The sequence below is a fragment of the Lactuca virosa genome, chromosome 7 (genome assembly GCF_052849685.1).
Source record: "Lactuca virosa cultivar CGN04683 chromosome 7, Lactuca_virosa_CGN04683_v6, whole genome shotgun sequence".
In the NCBI taxonomy this organism is placed as follows: Eukaryota; Viridiplantae; Streptophyta; class Magnoliopsida; order Asterales; family Asteraceae; genus Lactuca; species Lactuca virosa.
In genome coordinates, this window is record NC_136432.1 from 204,511,179 (window position 1) to 204,529,614 (window position 18,436).

Below are 18,436 nucleotides of genomic sequence, written 5' to 3' on the forward strand. Positions count from 1 at the left end.
GAATAATTGCCAACTATATTAACAAAATACATATAAATGTGTGTGTGTGTGTCTATATATATATATATATATATATATATATATATATATATATATATATATATATATATATATATATATATATATATACACCTTTTTAAAGTCCTCCCACTCCTTATTTGTTTAGTTAAAAGTATTTGTTTGGGGATTGTAAAGGTTGCCAGCTTTGTTTTTCAAGTATAACCATCGTGCGTATTTGGCTTTAAGGTTGTCATAGGCGTTTTTCAATTGTATTTGAGTCAAATCCATGTCATACTGTAACGCCCGTAGATCCGAGCTAGTCAATTTAGAGACGATAAGCGTCAAAAATGTCTTTTTGATAGAAGAGTGTTTAGAATAAATAATCTTAACCAAGTTGTAGTATATGTCACAAGGTTTCCGTACATATAAAGAACGCTGAAATCCGAGTTATAACGAAGAAGTTACGACATGTCGAAGTTTCGCGACAGATTCGACACGACGATGTAGGACGTATGTGACAACCCGAAAAATTTTGCCTTGTAAAGCCAATACAATAAACCTTAAGTCAGACTCGCTCCTGCTATCTTTTAGCACTATTTAGAGTCTGTTTGAGTGTTCTAAGCCCAATACATTCAAGGAATGAGTGTTAGGAAGTATCTGCTTGAACCACTGTGCAAAGATCAAGCCATAAACTCATTCAAGAGGAGTTTACGGCCAAGACACCAAGAGTTTATGGTCGTAAACTCAAGGTGGCCGTAAACTCACCCCTATATAAGTAACACTTAGCCATTTTTCTCATTTCTTTCCTTCCTTGGCCGAAATCTCTCCATTCTCTCTCAAGTATCATCGAGTTCTGCATTCTAGATCTTCAAAACGTAAGTGTTTCTTCCATCTATTTGTTGATACATCTCCTTAACATGTATCATTCTTTGATTCCATCCATGGATTTCATCTTTTGAGTCTAGATCTTCAAGATCCTCAAGAACATCAAGAACACTTAGGTGTTTTGGGCCGAAAACACCCTCCTTTGCCTTCATATCGTAAGTATTACTTCCCTATACTTGATATCTAGTAGGAACTCATGCTTAGCACCTTGAAAACAAGATCTTCCCAAGAACATGAGGTGTTTACGGCCAAGAGCATCTCCCTTGGCCGTAAACCCTAGTTTGAAGTGCAATTGGACCTTAAACTCTTCTTAAGGCTTGGACATGAACCTAGAACCCTTACTCAATGCTTTAAGACCCAAAATAAGACCATTTGGTGAGTTTACGGCCATATACTTTATGGTGTGGCCATAAACACCTCAACACCTTCCATAAAGTTAGTTTTTCTCATCCTTGTGTAGAGCAATGGTCCCTCAAGCTTCCCAAGCATTCAAACACCCTCTTGTACACCTTTTACCATGAGTTTATCGCCGTAAGCTCCATGGCCGTAAACCCATGGCCGTAAACACCATTTTTTGGCCTTAAACATCCCTTAGATGAATCACCTGTGATTCTAACACTTGGTCCGAGTGTCTCCCAGTCCCTAGGGGTGTTTCCTTTCATATAGTTGCTTATAAACACTATATTCATGCCAATATATGTCATTTTGGACTTGTTGTGTCTCGGGACTTCATTCGTGGAACTTCTCATCCTTACGCGCACATTCGTTTGAATCGCCCACATAAGGTGAGTTCATACCCCATAATCAATCTTTTAAACTGTTTTAAATGCTTTTAAGGGGGGGAATACAAGTTGAACACAATGATAATTGTGTAATTTTTTGTTATAAACATTTTCAAAAGATTACTTATGTCATTTATAAGTAGTCAAAACATTTCAAAAACTCTTTTAAAGTTATGTTACTCTATAGTTTAACAAAACTCCATTTTCAAAGTACAAGCATAACTTAGTAGTAAAATGAGTCTTTTCAATAGCAGTTCAAGTAAAATACTAGTAAACTATAAGGGGTATAGTTTAGAGGTACAATTCATACTAGATGCTAGAACATTCTATAAAGAGAAACAGGGAGGTAGATACAATACATGATAATATAAAGAGAAACAGGGAGGTAGATACAATACACGATAACATAAAGAGAAACAGGGAGGTAGATACAATACACGATAACATAAAGAGAAACAAGGAGGTAGATACAATACATCAGAGAGACATACTATACACTACACACTATACAGAACGAACACATTATACACTATAACAGAACGAACATACTAAGATGCTATAGCATGAGAACACTACAGGATCTAATTATACCAATGAATCACTAACTCATTGTTCTAAACAAAAGGTGATAGTAAAATTGGGTATACATGATCACATAACTTTAATGTGAATTCTGCACGACCTAGCAATTTGTTTGCGGAAGTCGTGTTTGGTCCCCAGAATCTCTTGCAGGGAGAGCGTATAGTATGGGTACTATTCCTCACATTATGACCTTATTAAAACAAACATGTTTTAAGGTATTTAGTACTTCAGGATGTCAATTCAAAAGACAACTGTGTACTTATAAATTCCCATTACTTTCAGTAAGTGACAGTTCCACTTGAAAGCTAATACAAACTATTTTCGAGTCAAGATAGTTATAAACTAGGGGAAAACTTACATTTTACAAACGACACACAGAACAGTCGAGTCTAGTACATTCAGTAGGAAGGGATCTATAATGCTAACTTTATGATTCCTTAGTGTATGCAGTCAGGGATATATATTAATCGGGTCCGACAGGTAGTAGGATGTGTGCTTTCCGCTTCATTTCATGTTCCTTGTTTGGTTGTGGGCGTAGAGCAGATACACCCAGCCTACTATCTATCCGAGCTTAGCTATATATATGTTCCGTATACACCAAGTAATCATAAGGGGTACCATGTATGGGTCAAGTCATAGGACACTAATACAATGCACCGTTTTCTAGTACAAAACATACTTTTCAAATGAAGAACTTTTGGAATACAAAACTAGAAACTTAACCAGTAAAGGGTTTAATCCGTTTTACTAAACCAGTAAAACTTAAAGGACCTTAGGTGGTTGATATCATAATACCTTACTTTATACACCAGGGTTATATACAATTAATATCCGATAGGTAGTTGGATGTGTGCCTTCCGCCTCATTCCCTGTTCCTTGTTTGGTTGTGGGTTTAGGGCAGATTCACACAATTAACTATCTGTTCGATATTAGATTATATATAACTAGTATAAACTAAGTGATTATAGAAGGAACTACTGTGGTTATCATTTTATTATAAGAAATAAGGGTTTTCTTAAAGGATCTTTTCATCAAATATAAAGGAACTATTACAGTTAACTCCGTGAGTACCGAGTGAATACGCAGGGGTTATATACAACGACGATCTAACAAACAATGGGATGTGTGTCTTCCGCCTCATTTCCTGTTCCTTGTTTGGTTGTGGGCTTAGGGTAGATACACACAACTGATTGTTTGTTTACTCTGTGTTTTATATAACTTGTATCCATTTAATACTCATAGAAAGGACTGTAGAGTCATTTTACTTATCTTTCATTAAAGCACGAAATATAGGATTTTCTGGAGGAACATGCAAACTTTTCCAAACAGAACTTACTACAACTTACTACAACTTTCTACAAACTTTCTTACTACTTACTACATCACTAAAATCTTATGAACTCACCAGCTTAAATGCTTGTCTACGCTTTCAAAATAACTTGTATTCTCAGGAGACCAGTAGACAGGTTCGCGCACTAGGATTTAGAAGATGGAGCAGTGTAGCTTCATGTCTTTTTCTTATTTGTTATGTATTCTATATTATGTGAATCACATACTTTGTAAACACTTTCTTTCTAATGAAATGGTTGTTTATTACTTTGCTTACTATGATGCATGTCTTGTGATACTAAACATGACGTCCTCCGCCCCAGAACGTTTTCGCCGTTCCGGTTTTGGGGTGTGACAGATTGGTATCAAAGCATTGTTTATAGTGAACTAAGTATATCAACCGATAAAAGATATACAACTATAAATACAATGGGGCCGAAGTGCTCTGGATAAGAATATATTTTAAATATATAATGATACCTTATAAAAGTATACATACTTGTTTATACATATATACATACTAGAACAAGTATCACAAGAAGAACAGAACAGAAGAAGTTAAAGGTTGAACACTATGGTCAAACCTGGACAGTTATGTAATCATAGCTAGGATCAATATAGCCTGATCAACTATATTCATTCGAGATGTGACCTACATGTGTTTGGGAGTGATGTGGTGTTGCAACGGTCTTAAAACTTACCTAATACTAAGTCAACAGAATACTAGATCAAGTACATTAGAGTTAGAATACCATAGGAGTATTCTATGATACTATAACGCGATAACAAGTTTAAAACATACCAAGTAGATTACATTAAAATACTATAGGAGTATTTTAGGCACCATATAAATAACTTATGTGATAACTTAAAAGACCCTTATGGATAGGTCTATAATATTACAATCTATACTTCCAAGGTTCTATATAATTGAGAATTTATAGACTTAGAATTTGTGATCTACGCTTCACTACATGTTCCTTGTTTGGTTGTGGTTTTGGAGTAGGATCACCTATTCGAAGGTCTATTTAATCTTGAATTATATACAACTTGTATACATTGTGCAATTATAGGAGGACTCTATAAGGATCACCCCATAATGTTTCACTTAATCTCATAGATTCTTTAGACACTTTCATTCTCGCACGACAAGCCCAGGTAGATGTAACCACTTCCTCATAATAGACAACATAATAGTTAGGAGGAAACGAGAGCAAGTTCATGAGGAGCTTTCAAAGAAGGATCAACCGAAGTAACCCATAACATCTTATACGTCACACTAACAAATAATAATCTTGGTTAACTTAATGAGCGAGTGGAGACACTGCTCAAATTATGTGTTAGGATTATTTTCTTACATGCTTTTAAGGGGGGAATACAAGTTGAACACAATGATAATTGCGTAATTGTTTGTTATAAACATTTTCAAAAGATTACTTATGTCATTTATAAGTAGTCAAAACATTTCAAAAACTCTTTTAAAGTTATGTTACTCTATAGTTTAACAAAACTCCATTTTTAAAATACAAGCATAACTTAGTAGTAAAATGAGTATTTTCAATAGCAGTTGAAGTAAAATACTAGTAAACTATAAGGGGTATGCTTTAGAGGTACAGTTCATACTAGACCCTAGAACATTCTATAAAGAGAAACAGGGAGGTAGATACAATACATGATAACATAAAGAGAAACAGGGAGGTAGATACAATACACGATAACATAAAGAGAAACAGGGAGGTAGATACAATACACGATAACATAAATAGAAACAAGGAGGTAGATACAATACATCAGAGAGACATACTATACACTACACACTATACAGAACGAACACATTATACACTATAACAGAACGAACATACTAAGATGCTATAGCATGAGAACACTACAGGATCTAATTATACCAATGAATCACTAACTCATTGTTCTAAACAAAAGGTGATAGTAAAATTGGGTATACATGATCACATAACTTTAATGTGAATTCTGCACGACCTAGCAATTTGTTTGCGGAAGTCGTGTTTGGTCCCCAGAATCTCTTGCAGGGAGAGCGTATAGTATGGGTACTATTCCTCACATTATGACCTTATTAAAACAAACATGTTTTAAGGTATTTAGTACTTCAGGATGTCAATTCAAAAGACATATGTGTACTTATAAATTCCCATTACTTTCAGTAAGTGACAGTTCCACTTGAAAGCTAATACAAACTATTTTCGAGTCAAGATAGTTATAAACTAGGGGAAAACTTACTTTTACAAACGACACACAGAACAGTCGAGTCTAGTACATTCAGTAGGAAGGGATCTATAATGCTAACTTTATGATTCCTTAGTGTATGCAGTCAGGGATATATATTAATCGGGTCCGACATGTAGTAGGATGTGTGTTTTCCGCTTCATTTCCTGTTCCTTGTTTGGTTGTGGTCTTAGAGCAGATACACCAAGCCTACTATCTATCCGAGCTTAGCTATATATATGTTCCGTATACACCAAGTAATCATAAGGGGTACCATGTATGGGTCAAGTCATAGGACACTAATACAATGCACCGTTTTCTAGTACAAAACATACTTTTCAAATGAAGAACTTTTGGAATACAAAACTAGAAACTTAACCAGTAAAGGGTTTAATCCGTTTTACTAAACCAGTAAAACTTAAAGGATCTTAGGTGGTTGATATCATAATACCTTACTTTATACACCAGGGTTATATATAATTAATATCCGATAGGTAGTTGGATGTGTGCCTTCCGCCTCATTCCCTGTTCCTTGTTTGGTTGTGGGTTTAGGGCAGATTCACACAATTAACTATCTGTTCGATATTAGATTATATATAACTAGTATAAACTAAGTGATTATAGAAGGAACTACTGTGGTTATCATTTTATTATAAGAAATAAGGGTTTTCTTAAAGGATCTTTTCATCAAATATAAAGGAACTATTACAGTTAACTCCGTGAGTACCGAGTGAATACGCAGGGGTTATATACAACGACGATCTAACAAACAATGGGATGTGTGTCTTCTGCCTCATTTCCTGTTCCTTGTTTGGTTGTGGGATTAGGGCAGATACACACTACCGATTGTTTGTTTACTCTGGGTTTTATATAACTTGTATCCATTTAATACTCATAGAAAGGAGTGTAGAGTTATTTTACTTATCTTTCATTAAAGCACGAAATATAGGATTTTCTGGAGGAACATGCAAACTTTTCCAAACAGAACTTACTACAACTTACTACAACTTTCTACAAACTTTCTTACTACTTACTACATCACTAAAATCTTATGAACTCACCAGCTTAAATGCTGATCTACGCTTTCAAAATAACTTGTATTCTCAGGAGACCAGTAGACAGGTTCGCACACTAGGATTCAGAAGATGGAGCAGTATAGCTTCATGTCTTTTTGTTATTTGCTATGTATTCTATATTATGTGAATCACATACTTTGTAAACACTTTCTTTCTAATGAAATGGTTGTTTATTACTTTGCTTACTATGATGCATGTCTTGTGATACTAAACATGACGTCCTCCGCCCCATAACGTTTCCGCCGTTCTGGTTTTGGGGTGTGACAGATTGGTATCAAAGCATTGTTTATAGTGAACTAAGTATATCAACCGATAAAAGATATACAACTATAAATACAATAGGGCCGAAGTGCTCTGGATAAGAATATATTTTAAATATATAATGATACCTTATAAAAGTATACATACTTGTTTATACATATATACATAATAGAACAAGTATCACAAGAAGAACAGAACAGAAGAAGTTAAAGGTTGAACACTATGGTCAAACCTGGACAGTTATGTAATCATAGCTAGGATCAATATAGCCTGATCAACTATATTCATTCGAGATGTGACCGACATGTGTTTGGGAGTGATGTGGTGTTGCAACGGTCTTAAAACTTACCTAATACTAAGTCAAGAGAATACTAGATCAAGTACATTAGAGTTAGAATACTATAGGAGTATTCTATGATACTATAACGCGATAACAAGTTTAAAACATACCAAGTAGATTCCATTAAAATACTATAGGAGTATTTTAGGCACCATATAAATAACTTATGTGATAACTTAAAAGACCCTTACGGATAGGTCTATAATTTTACAATGTATACTTCCAAGGTTATATATAATTGAGAATTTATAGACTTAGAATTTGTGATCTACGCTTCACTACCTGTTCCTTGTTTGGTTGTGGTTTTGGAGTAGGATCACCTATTCGAAGGTCTATTTAATCTTGAATTATATACAACTTGTATACATTGTGCAATTATAGGAGGACTCTATAAGGATCACCCCATAATGTTTCACTTAATCTCATAGATTCTTTAGACACTTTCATTCTCGCACGACAAGCCCAGGTAGATGTAACCACTTGCTCATAATAGACAACAGAATAGTTAGGAGGAAACGAGAGCAAGTTCATGAGGAGCTTTCAAAGAAGGATCAACCGAAGTAACCCATAACATCTTATACGTCACACTAATAAATAATAATCTTGGTTAACTTAATGAGCGAGTGGAGACACTGCTCACATTATGTGTTAGGATTATTTTCTTACATGCAGCTAGTAACAATTATTCAGGTAACAGATATTCATTCGAGGATAGCCATTGCAAATTCATAAAGTTTATTAGGTATAGACTCTTTTATGAATTGTTTCCAGAACCATGTGGAAGTCAGGACCAGATACACCCAGAACTAGGATAACCTTGTCTTTTCAGCTTTCGGCTTATATCCATTGCTTTAGACTTATTCCATCTCATCTTTGTATTCTTTTAGCAAAGATGCCTCCTCGCAGATCAAACAGACGCGCTACTTCGATAACTCCAACTCCACCGTCACAATTCGATCCTGCTGCTCTTCAAGCAGCGATATCCTCCGCAGTGGCAACTGCTCTAGCTCACTTCGGTGAAAGTGGTACCCTCGGATCTGGTAGCGGTACCCACTTAACCAACCCCGGAGTTACCCACGGACACCCAAGGGAGTGTTCGTATAAAGACTTCATGAACTGCAAACCCAATTCCTTCGATGGAAATGGTGGAGTCATCGCTCTGATGCGATGGTTCGAGAAAACAGATTCGGTCTTCGAAATCTGTTCGTGCCCAGAAGGGAGCAAAGTAAAGTTTGTTGCCTGCACCTTCTCTGACAGAGCCCTGACATGGTGGAGCAGTCATGCTAAGTCACTGACCCTATCAGTGGCTAACTCAATAGGTTGGGAGAACCTAAAAGAGTTGATGCTGGAAGAATACTGCCCATTGGGTGAAGTTCAAAAGCTGGAACAAGAGCTGTGGGAGCTCACTATGGTCGGCTCAGACATAATGGCCTACACTGACCGGTTCAGCGACCTAGCAGCACTATGCCCCGGGATGGTTACCCCGGAGAGCAAGAAGATAGAAAGATACATCTGGGGTCTATCAGCCCCGATCCAAGGAGATGTGCTGTCTTCTAACCCAGCCACATTCGATAGTGCTAAACGCATGGATCAGCGACTCATCGACCACGGAGTCCGCCATGGTGTAGAAGTCCCTGTTCCCGAGCCATCGAGGGAAGAGGACTGTAAACGGAAGTCGGGGAACAAGAGGAAGAAGAAGCGAACAACACAAGACACCCCGCAGGAGGAACAAACGAGTACTATGTACACCGCCACAACACCTGCTACTCCAGCACCTGCCAGTCGATATGCTGGAACCCTCCCGAAGTGTGGAAAGTGCAACTATCACCACACTGGAGCATGTCGGGAAATGCAATGCCTGAACTGCCTCAGAAAGGGACACACAGTCCGTTTCTGCAGGGCACCGGCTCAACCGATCTCCCAAGTCCCCGGGGTTGAAGAAAACCAAGCCTGCTATGGCTGTGGTGAGACTGGACACTACCAGGAGGACTGCCCGATAACAAAGAACTCAGGAGGGGATGAACGAATTCTGATGATCACCGCAGGAGAATCGACCTCGGAGTCGCCATCAAGCAGCGGTACGTTTTCGAAATAGCAATTGCTTTAAAAATTAATTTATATTTATATAAGATTAAAACTTGGGGGATAACACTTAAAAGTAATTATAATAACTCACTTATTGAAATAAGTCACAGTATTCAAAAGAACTAAGACATTCGTTCAGAGAAGCTATGATGGCTTAGGATGTATGTTAGGGTTGTGCATAGCTAAGATTTTGCAGACTTAGAGTGAGTGATTCCGCCTTAATTTATGTTCCTTGTTTGGTTGTGGATTTGAGGCATAGTTACTCAGTCGACTGTCTAATTCATCTTAATTATTCATAACTTGTATATTCCAGGCGATCGTAGTGGTACCAAGGAGGATCGTAGTTTAAATTATCGACACTAGTTATCAAAGCACTTTCGCGGTATGTACGCACACATCGCGGTACGATACGTAGAAGTGTTAACAACAAGAGGAAAACATAAAGCACTAGAACATTTACAAAGAGTACATTTTCGAGCACACTAGTGAAGTACATCATCGTATAACATACATTTCTTTCAAATCGGCCAAACTTTGTTCAGTAAAGAGTCCGTTTCTATCATTCGTCATGACTTGGCGTGGTCCTCACCATACTAAGTTCATATGTTTCTATCGCCTCGACCGTCAAGTTCATGAAACCTTCGTCATTCGTAACGACAGTCCGACCCAGACCTCAGTTTTGTCTTTCGTATTCTAAACCCCGAAGTACTCGTGCGAAGAGTACTTTGTCCTCCGAAGCCTTGTCGTCGTATGTCCGCAGACCTTTCCGAAATACCACCCGTCCAGCAGACCAAGTTCAAGCACAGAGGCTGAGGACAAATACAGCCCACCTATCACTATTAGGTGTATACGCGAGAGTAGTATAAAAATTATGATTACGCAGATCTAGTATGTGTGTTTCCGCCCTATCTCCTGTTCCTTGTTTGGTTGTGGACCGGGGGCAGAGTCGCACATTCGACCGTCTAACTAATCCTAATTATATACGACGTGAATCCAGAAAAATGGCCCTATAAATAGAAACTGAAGGGCAGCCGGCCATAGCTGCTAATTCACTTACTCTCTCACTCCCGATACCCTCTCGAGCCCTATTGAAGCACCCCTGAAGCCCCGGTATCATCCCGACACCCGAAGCAAGTCCCGAGCCACCGAAGATCCCGAGAAGAAAAGAGTTTCCGAGCCGAAGCTCTGCCCGCGAGAAGCCCGCTGTGTGAAGATATCCCGGATTCATCGAAGAATTACTACTTGAAGAGTCGTAGTGTTGTCCGAGCATCATCTTAACAAGTGAGTGCATAGTCTCTTTCATAAACACGATTTTAATACAAGTATATTTTGGATGTATTAAGTATACGTTTTGAGAGAGTGTATAATCCCTTTCTTCTAACACATAGGTATGAAGTATCTTCTATAGAATACATACTATGTGTGTGTGTGTATATATATATATATATATATATATATATATATATATATATATATATTATCTGTCTATTTGGAGTGAGTATTGAATGAATATTTTATACAGGTTTTAAGCTGTATGTGAAAGTGTATATATATATATATATATATATATATATATATATATATATATATATATATATATATATATATTTATCTACAAAAAAATGTTGGGTTAGAACATGGGTAGATAGTTGATGTGTGATAAAATGGTGAGAGGCCTCGATGTTATTGTGATCCAGTCATCTAGCGGAGTTTAGATGATGACCACGGACTTTTCTAGACAGTCTAGTGGAACGCTGGCAGGCTCGCCACCTGTAGGTGTTAATGAACTTGGGTGTTCATTTGATGTACTCCATCCCCCACATGGTTGCCTTGTTTGACTTATATTGCTAAGGAAACCCCGAAGCATGTGTTGTCGCACCGATGAAAATCCTTAGGCTAGGTCCCTTGTGATAGTTGTTTTAGGGACGTAAAGTGAGGATAACGGGAATGGGTAATTGGGTTATTGTTGGTTGATGAAATTAATATAATTATTTATTGTGGGTCGAAAACCCTATATGCTCACCAAGCTCCCAATCCTGACCCACTCAATTTTCTTTGTATTACAGGTAGTAGCGAGAGAGCATAAGTTGGACGACTTATCAAGATATTTTGATTATAGACCTGTAGTGTATATAACTGTTGTAAGGCTTATAATATGTCGTTTATGCTTTTGGTCTGTATCGGAACATGACATCCCGAGTTTTGTTATATAATGAAAATACATTTCTTTAAGAAATGCTTTGGTAAATCTTATTTTATCATATTTCGTTTTGGGAACAAATTTCGCAACTCTTTTAATCAAAGGATTACTCTGAAATTATTTTAAAAGCATAAATTAAACCGCTCTTTTATGGCCGTGAATTTGGGGATCTCACACATACTTTTCCTTAATGGATGTTCCTAAGTTGTTCCATGAATGTTTTTGCAAACTCAAACTTTTTCTACCCATAGTTTGTACTTCTTCAATACAAGTGTGCAATAAAAAAAATTATTTGCTCATTGGTCCATGTATGTTTATCTCCCATTGCTAATAACAAAAAAAATACGGAATGCATACTTTAGCAACTAAAAATAATGATATTTCAACATAATAAGAACTTCAACTGATGACATTTCAGCAATAATGCATCATGAATCAGAAAAAAACCATATAAGCAAAGATTATACAATAAAATTAGCAAATAAGCATAAACTTGCATATAAGTTTCTGATTTCAGCAAAGATTTTATCAAACATTGATAACAAATTTGTAACGTCCCAAAAATAAGACCCCGAAATTTTTTCATCTTTAAATTAATAAAAACAGTAAATCATATCATTGTCATAAAACCAAGGTAATCAAAGTTTATCAATACATCATCATTAACAAAGTAAATCACAAAATCCGGAATCGAGTGATGTGTGTTCTGCAATCATCCCGTGTTCTGCCCTTTGAAACCAGAAGTACCTGAAACATAAACTGAAAACCGTATGCAAGAAGCTTAGTGAGTTTCCCCAAAATACCACATACCATACATAACTAAACACATAATGGGCCCCGCCCAATGAGTGTAACAAGCCCCGCCAACACTTGCATAACGGGCCCCGCCCACTGAATATAATGGGCCCCACCCACTGATTATAATGGGCCCCACCCAAACTCATATAATGGGCCCCGCCCACATACAAATCATATAAACATAATAAGATAATATCATACAGGATAACCATTGGGCCCCGCCCGACATCGGACCTTACCTGGTAAGCATACCAACACATAACACATGAAAGAGTCACGAAGACATCTAGCATCCTAACATAATAACCCACGGGATGGAATTGGTGCCTTCGACCCGCTAAACACAGTGAGGAGACTCGCCTCACACTGTTGAATCCCACAGAAAAATCTTTGGCTGCTAGCCCGCTAAAATCCCTACGCTATCAACCACAAAATAACATCCAATTAATAATTGGATCCCGACTCACACTAAGAGTCCAAACTAGGGTAAAAGAACTTTTTACCCTTTACCCAACTTGGCCCAAGGCCAAGGCCGAATTCAATTGTCAAAAAAAAAAGCCCAAATTCCAAAATAATCACCTAAAGCCCAATATGGCCCAATTTTCCAAATTGGGCCCAATCCCTTTCATGGGCCTTCATCCATGAGAGTCCAATTAAATATTAACAGCCCAATAATGGAATTTTGATGGCCCAACAAGGCCCAAAACAACTAAATTCCAACATGGCCCAAAATCGTAAGCCCATAAGTCTGAAGCCCAATCTATTGAGTATGCGGGGCGTACTCAGCTCGTACGCTCAGCGTACTCGCTTGAGGGCTTGCACGCACAACGTACCTGCTTGTACGCCCAGCAAACTCCACCCTCTTGACCCACTTCCCATTTTCAGCTTTTAATGGATTAAGACTTCAACCCAAACCCAGATCTGGCTTCCTTAAGGTGGTTTATCACGTAAAGTTGCCAACTTTACGTGCATGCATGGCGTAATGGGCTTTAGAGCTCAAAAGAGCTTAGTAAATGACTTAACGCATGCATGAGATCCAAAACCACCATAAAGTTTGCACCTTTATGCTTAAGAAACTCTTAATATGTCTAGATCTACAAGGATAAGCTTCGAAAAACGACCTTAGCTCAAAATCACTAACTATAGGGAACCCAAAATGACCAAAAACAAGCCAAAGAATAGATATATGAAATGAGAAGACAAGCTTTGAACTTTATACCTCAAAAGCCACGAAATGAAGGTGCTAAAGTTAGAACAATCCCATTGACAAAAATCGAATGTTGTAAATAAATGTGGAACGTAATTCCACGTTTTAGAATGAAGAACGATTAGGAATTGTGGAGCAAGCATAAATAACAACTCAAAAGCATAAAATCGGTTATCAATCAGGAAAAAAAAGCCTTACCTATTGTGGGATGAAGATGATGGCAGGCGAAGCCGATGGGGAACCTGCAACGCCCGCGACGAGAGGTGTTGCGAATGGCGAGCGACGGAAAGATGAAGACGATGGTGAGCCGATTTGATGGGAATGGAAGAACGTTGTTGAGAAGAGGTGAGAACGAACGAGAGCGGCGATTTTTGTTGTTCGATTATTTTTAAATTAGGTTAAGAAGAGATGAGAAGAGCCAAGCCCAATATTGTATGGGGCAGAGGACGGGAAGAGGTTTTTGAGCCCAAAGTCGTTTAAAAAACAAACTGTTGTGAAATTAAAAGTGTTGCGCGTGTGCTGCGCCGCGCAGCAATAAGTGGTAAGAAGATGTTTTTTTACAAAAAACAAACACCACCTTAATATAGCAGGAAACACGGGTGTTACATTAAGCATATTCTAATTGGACATTTAAGCAACTCGTCACGAAGTCTATCACAATGACTTGCATATAATGTTTTAGTGTCTGCCTTTGTTGTGTTCCTACAAATATGACCGGCATTTGGTTCAAAGTATTTGCGAACATTTCTAATTCCTTCATACTCAATAAAGGAGAATGGCAAGTCATGTCTAACAATAGCTTCAATCAATAAATCCCTTAGTCTTTCTTGACTAAACTTTGGATTTATCAGTCACTACACCTTTGCTATCTGAAATCATATATTGACTAATATCTCTGGTATTAATATTATCACATTTCCTTCGATGGCGAATTAGATTACATGTACCACTTTCACTTCCTGTTATATATCTTTGACCACATTTGTTGCACACACAATTAGAATTTCATTTGTTGTTTTTCTTGGTAATTTGGTAAAACTTTTCCAAACATCTGAAATTGATGTCCTCGTTTTCCTTTTCTTTGAAGAAGTACTTTTAACTCCTTGTGATTCATTTGGTGCTTCAATTTTTTCAATTGAATCATCACTTTCACTTTCTCCATTGTCAACCTCCACATGATTATCAATGTTAACATCTTCCATATCAACCTACACAAGCAATATAAATAATTAATTATATTGATTTAGGAAGAAAAATCACTAATTCGTTGTTTTGGAATGTGAAATAACAGAAAATCACTAATTCAATACTCAATTTCAGTTTAAAATCACTAAATAACTAATTAATTTTCAGTTTAAAATCAAGAGTAACATCTTCCATATCAACCTACACAGGCAATCAAACAATATAAATATACTGAATTAAGAAGAAAACTAATTAATTCACTATTTTGGAAAGCGAAATAACAATAAATCACTAATTCAATACTCAATTTCATTTTACAATCAGTAATCAATACTCAATTTCAGTTTACATTTGTTAAATGGTAATATGCAGTTTAGGAAGAAATTCAAGATTCAAAGAAGTATACTTACCGAAGGACGGAGCTAGTTCAATTTACGGGAGGAGCATAGGAGCGACGACCACGATTGTGTGTTTTCTGACTTTTCTGATTTCTCCTGTCAGTTAGTGGTTTCCGATCCGAGTAACCGACGATAGGTGGGCGAGGGCGAATAGGCGACCGACAATTAGGAGGTGTGGTTCGTGAGGAGCGGCTGCTGGTGAGTGGATGCTCATTCGTGAATCGTGAGTGTGACGGATGATTATTGAATAAGAATGACGACTTGCACGGGTGCGAAACTGCATGTATGTTTTTGTTTTCGATTAGGGCACCGCAAAATAGCGTTTCATTAATAATTAAATATATCTATTTTGTATATATATATATATATATATATATATATATATATATATATATATATATATATAGCTGAGTTATTGTGAGAACTAAAAAAAGCTTTTGAACTTGCGAACTCATAATTTTTCAACACAAAAAATCGTCAAATCTTTTTTGAGCCTACATATGACTTACACGCACCATTTGGAGAATATTGGTATTTTTGATGTTGAAAAATGATGAGTTGATTATGATTTCGTAAGTTCTCACAAATCTTTTTGTTCTCTAAAGAACCTGGCTCTCTCTCTCTCTGTGTGTGTGTGTGTGTGTGTGTGTGTGTGTGTGTGTGTGTGTGTATATATATATATATATATATATATATATATATATATATTCATTTGTGACCATGTTAATTTTGTGAGACATTGGGACGCAATCCTAGTCACTCATCTTGGAGATCAATAAAATAGAAAATATATATATAAAATACAAAATAAAAGGAAAATCTGAAATATATTTGTTTAAATATTAATTTCATTATTTAATTTATCCAAAACAAAAGAAAATAAAAATAAAAAAATTACCATTTTTTTCGAAATATAAGTGAAATATTTGAATAGAATATTACACTATAAATAATAAAATCGAATTTTTAGAATGTTAGAATATTATAATGTTCTACTAAAATTGATAGATATGTTAAAATATTCTAATATTCTACTAGAATTGTCTGATTTGTTAAAATCTTCTACTATTCTATTAGAAATTTTTGAATATTTATAGTTTAATATTCTATTAAAATATTCTAATATTCTAAAAATTCAATTTGAATATTTATAATATTATATTATATTAGAATATTTCACGTATATTTAAAAAAAAGGTAATTTTTTTATTTTATTTTATTTTTATTTTTTAGGACAATGTAAATGACGAAAATTAATATTTAAAAAACATTTCGAAAACTTTCATTTATTTCGCATTTTAAAAATATTTTTGTCTGACCTCCAAAATAAATGGTTAGGATTGCGTCTTCATATCTCACAAAATATGATGGTCTCATATAAAACTTAACCATATATATATATATATATATATATATATATATATATATATATATATATATATATATATATATATATATATATATATATATATATATATATATATATCAGTGCTCTAAAAGGCGTGTCATGGCATGAGGCGTGACTTCGCCATTACGAAAAGCCTCATAACATTGTTGTTAGGCGTGGCGTGTGGCAAGGCGTGATATGGCGTTCCATGGCGTGTTATTCTTACACTCCGGTTTTTAGGTATTTTCAAATTGATCTATTGGTTTAAATTTATGTCATTTTGGTCCTTGGATTGGAAGGAAGTGGCCATGGGAAGCCCTAGTGGCAAGTTTGTAATTTGGATGTGGGAGGAGTACGCTAAGCGTACATGTGGGTACGCTAAGCGTACTTAGGTGTACCCTAGCACGCAGGGCGTACACATATGTACATTGGGCGTACTCATGTCCGAGTGAAACCCTAAATTTTAGGGTTTGAGGGGTATTTAAGCACCTTTATAGCTCATTTACCCCCACCTTTCCAGCCTCCAAGCCCTTGAGTCGTTTTTGGCAACCCTGAACCCCATAAGAGTGAATTTTGAGCTAAAAGTGTGTCTTTTGTGTGCTTAAGGAAGAAGGAGTTGCATCAAGGAGCTTAGAAGTTGAAGCAAGCTTGTGGATCTTGGATCATGACCTTCTTGGGAAGCTCCAGAAGGTAAAAAGTCTTCACCTTGGTGTTTTGTTTGCTTGGATCTCATATTAGTGACTTTATGTTGTTCTTCTTGTCCCAAAAGTCTCATTTTTGTGCATGTTTTGTTTTGGACGTTTTGGGTTGTCCTTTCAGACCTTAGGAAGGGTCTTAAGCCATAAAAATGAGGTCCCTTTAACTAGTTTGCCTCCATGCTTCTTGTAGAAGGTCTTAATTGACTAAGACCTTGCATTAAGAACTTTTTAGACATGGAAAGTCATAAAGTGGGGAACTTTATGACCCTAGTATGCCTCTAGACGTTAGGTCTGAAGTATGAGCTCAAGTGCTAAATCCATTAAGCAGTTAATCAAGGAGTTGGTTATGCGAGGGTACGCCCCACGTAGCATGGTGTACGCCCCGCGTACCCGGTCAGCCACCCCGATGTTGGTCCTCTGCGAAGCCTTGTGTACGCTGAGCCTACCTCCGGAGTACACCCCGCGTACTCGCATGGGTCAGCCCATGTTGAGTTAACTCGGTTAGGTTGACTCGGCTGGGTTGACTCAGTAGGTTTATGGACTTTGACTAGTTGACTTTGTGTTTGACCATGTTTGAACAAGTTTGACTTTTGAGGGTCTTTTGGGTCTTGCTGGGATTTTGATGGAATTGGTCATTTGGTGGTTGTAGGCATTTTAGTTGAGAGCTGAGATTCGGAGTCGAACCTTATCAGTTCTATTCAGCTTGTGAGGTGAGTTTTCCTCACTATACTTTAGGGTCGAAGTCACCAAGGCCGCCCATTGGTTGATAACCTAATATTTTTGATATGTTGAGTATGGAATAGATATGCATGGTAGTCTTTATATGCTAGTTTGGTAGATATGTAGGACTACCGGTGATACTGTCTATTTATCTATTTATGATGTTATCTGTTATATGTCGACATATTATGTAGGTTGGGTTGAGGTTGTATTGCTTCGTGCTGTAGCCAACAAACCCTGGAGAAAACCATATATATAAGCTAAG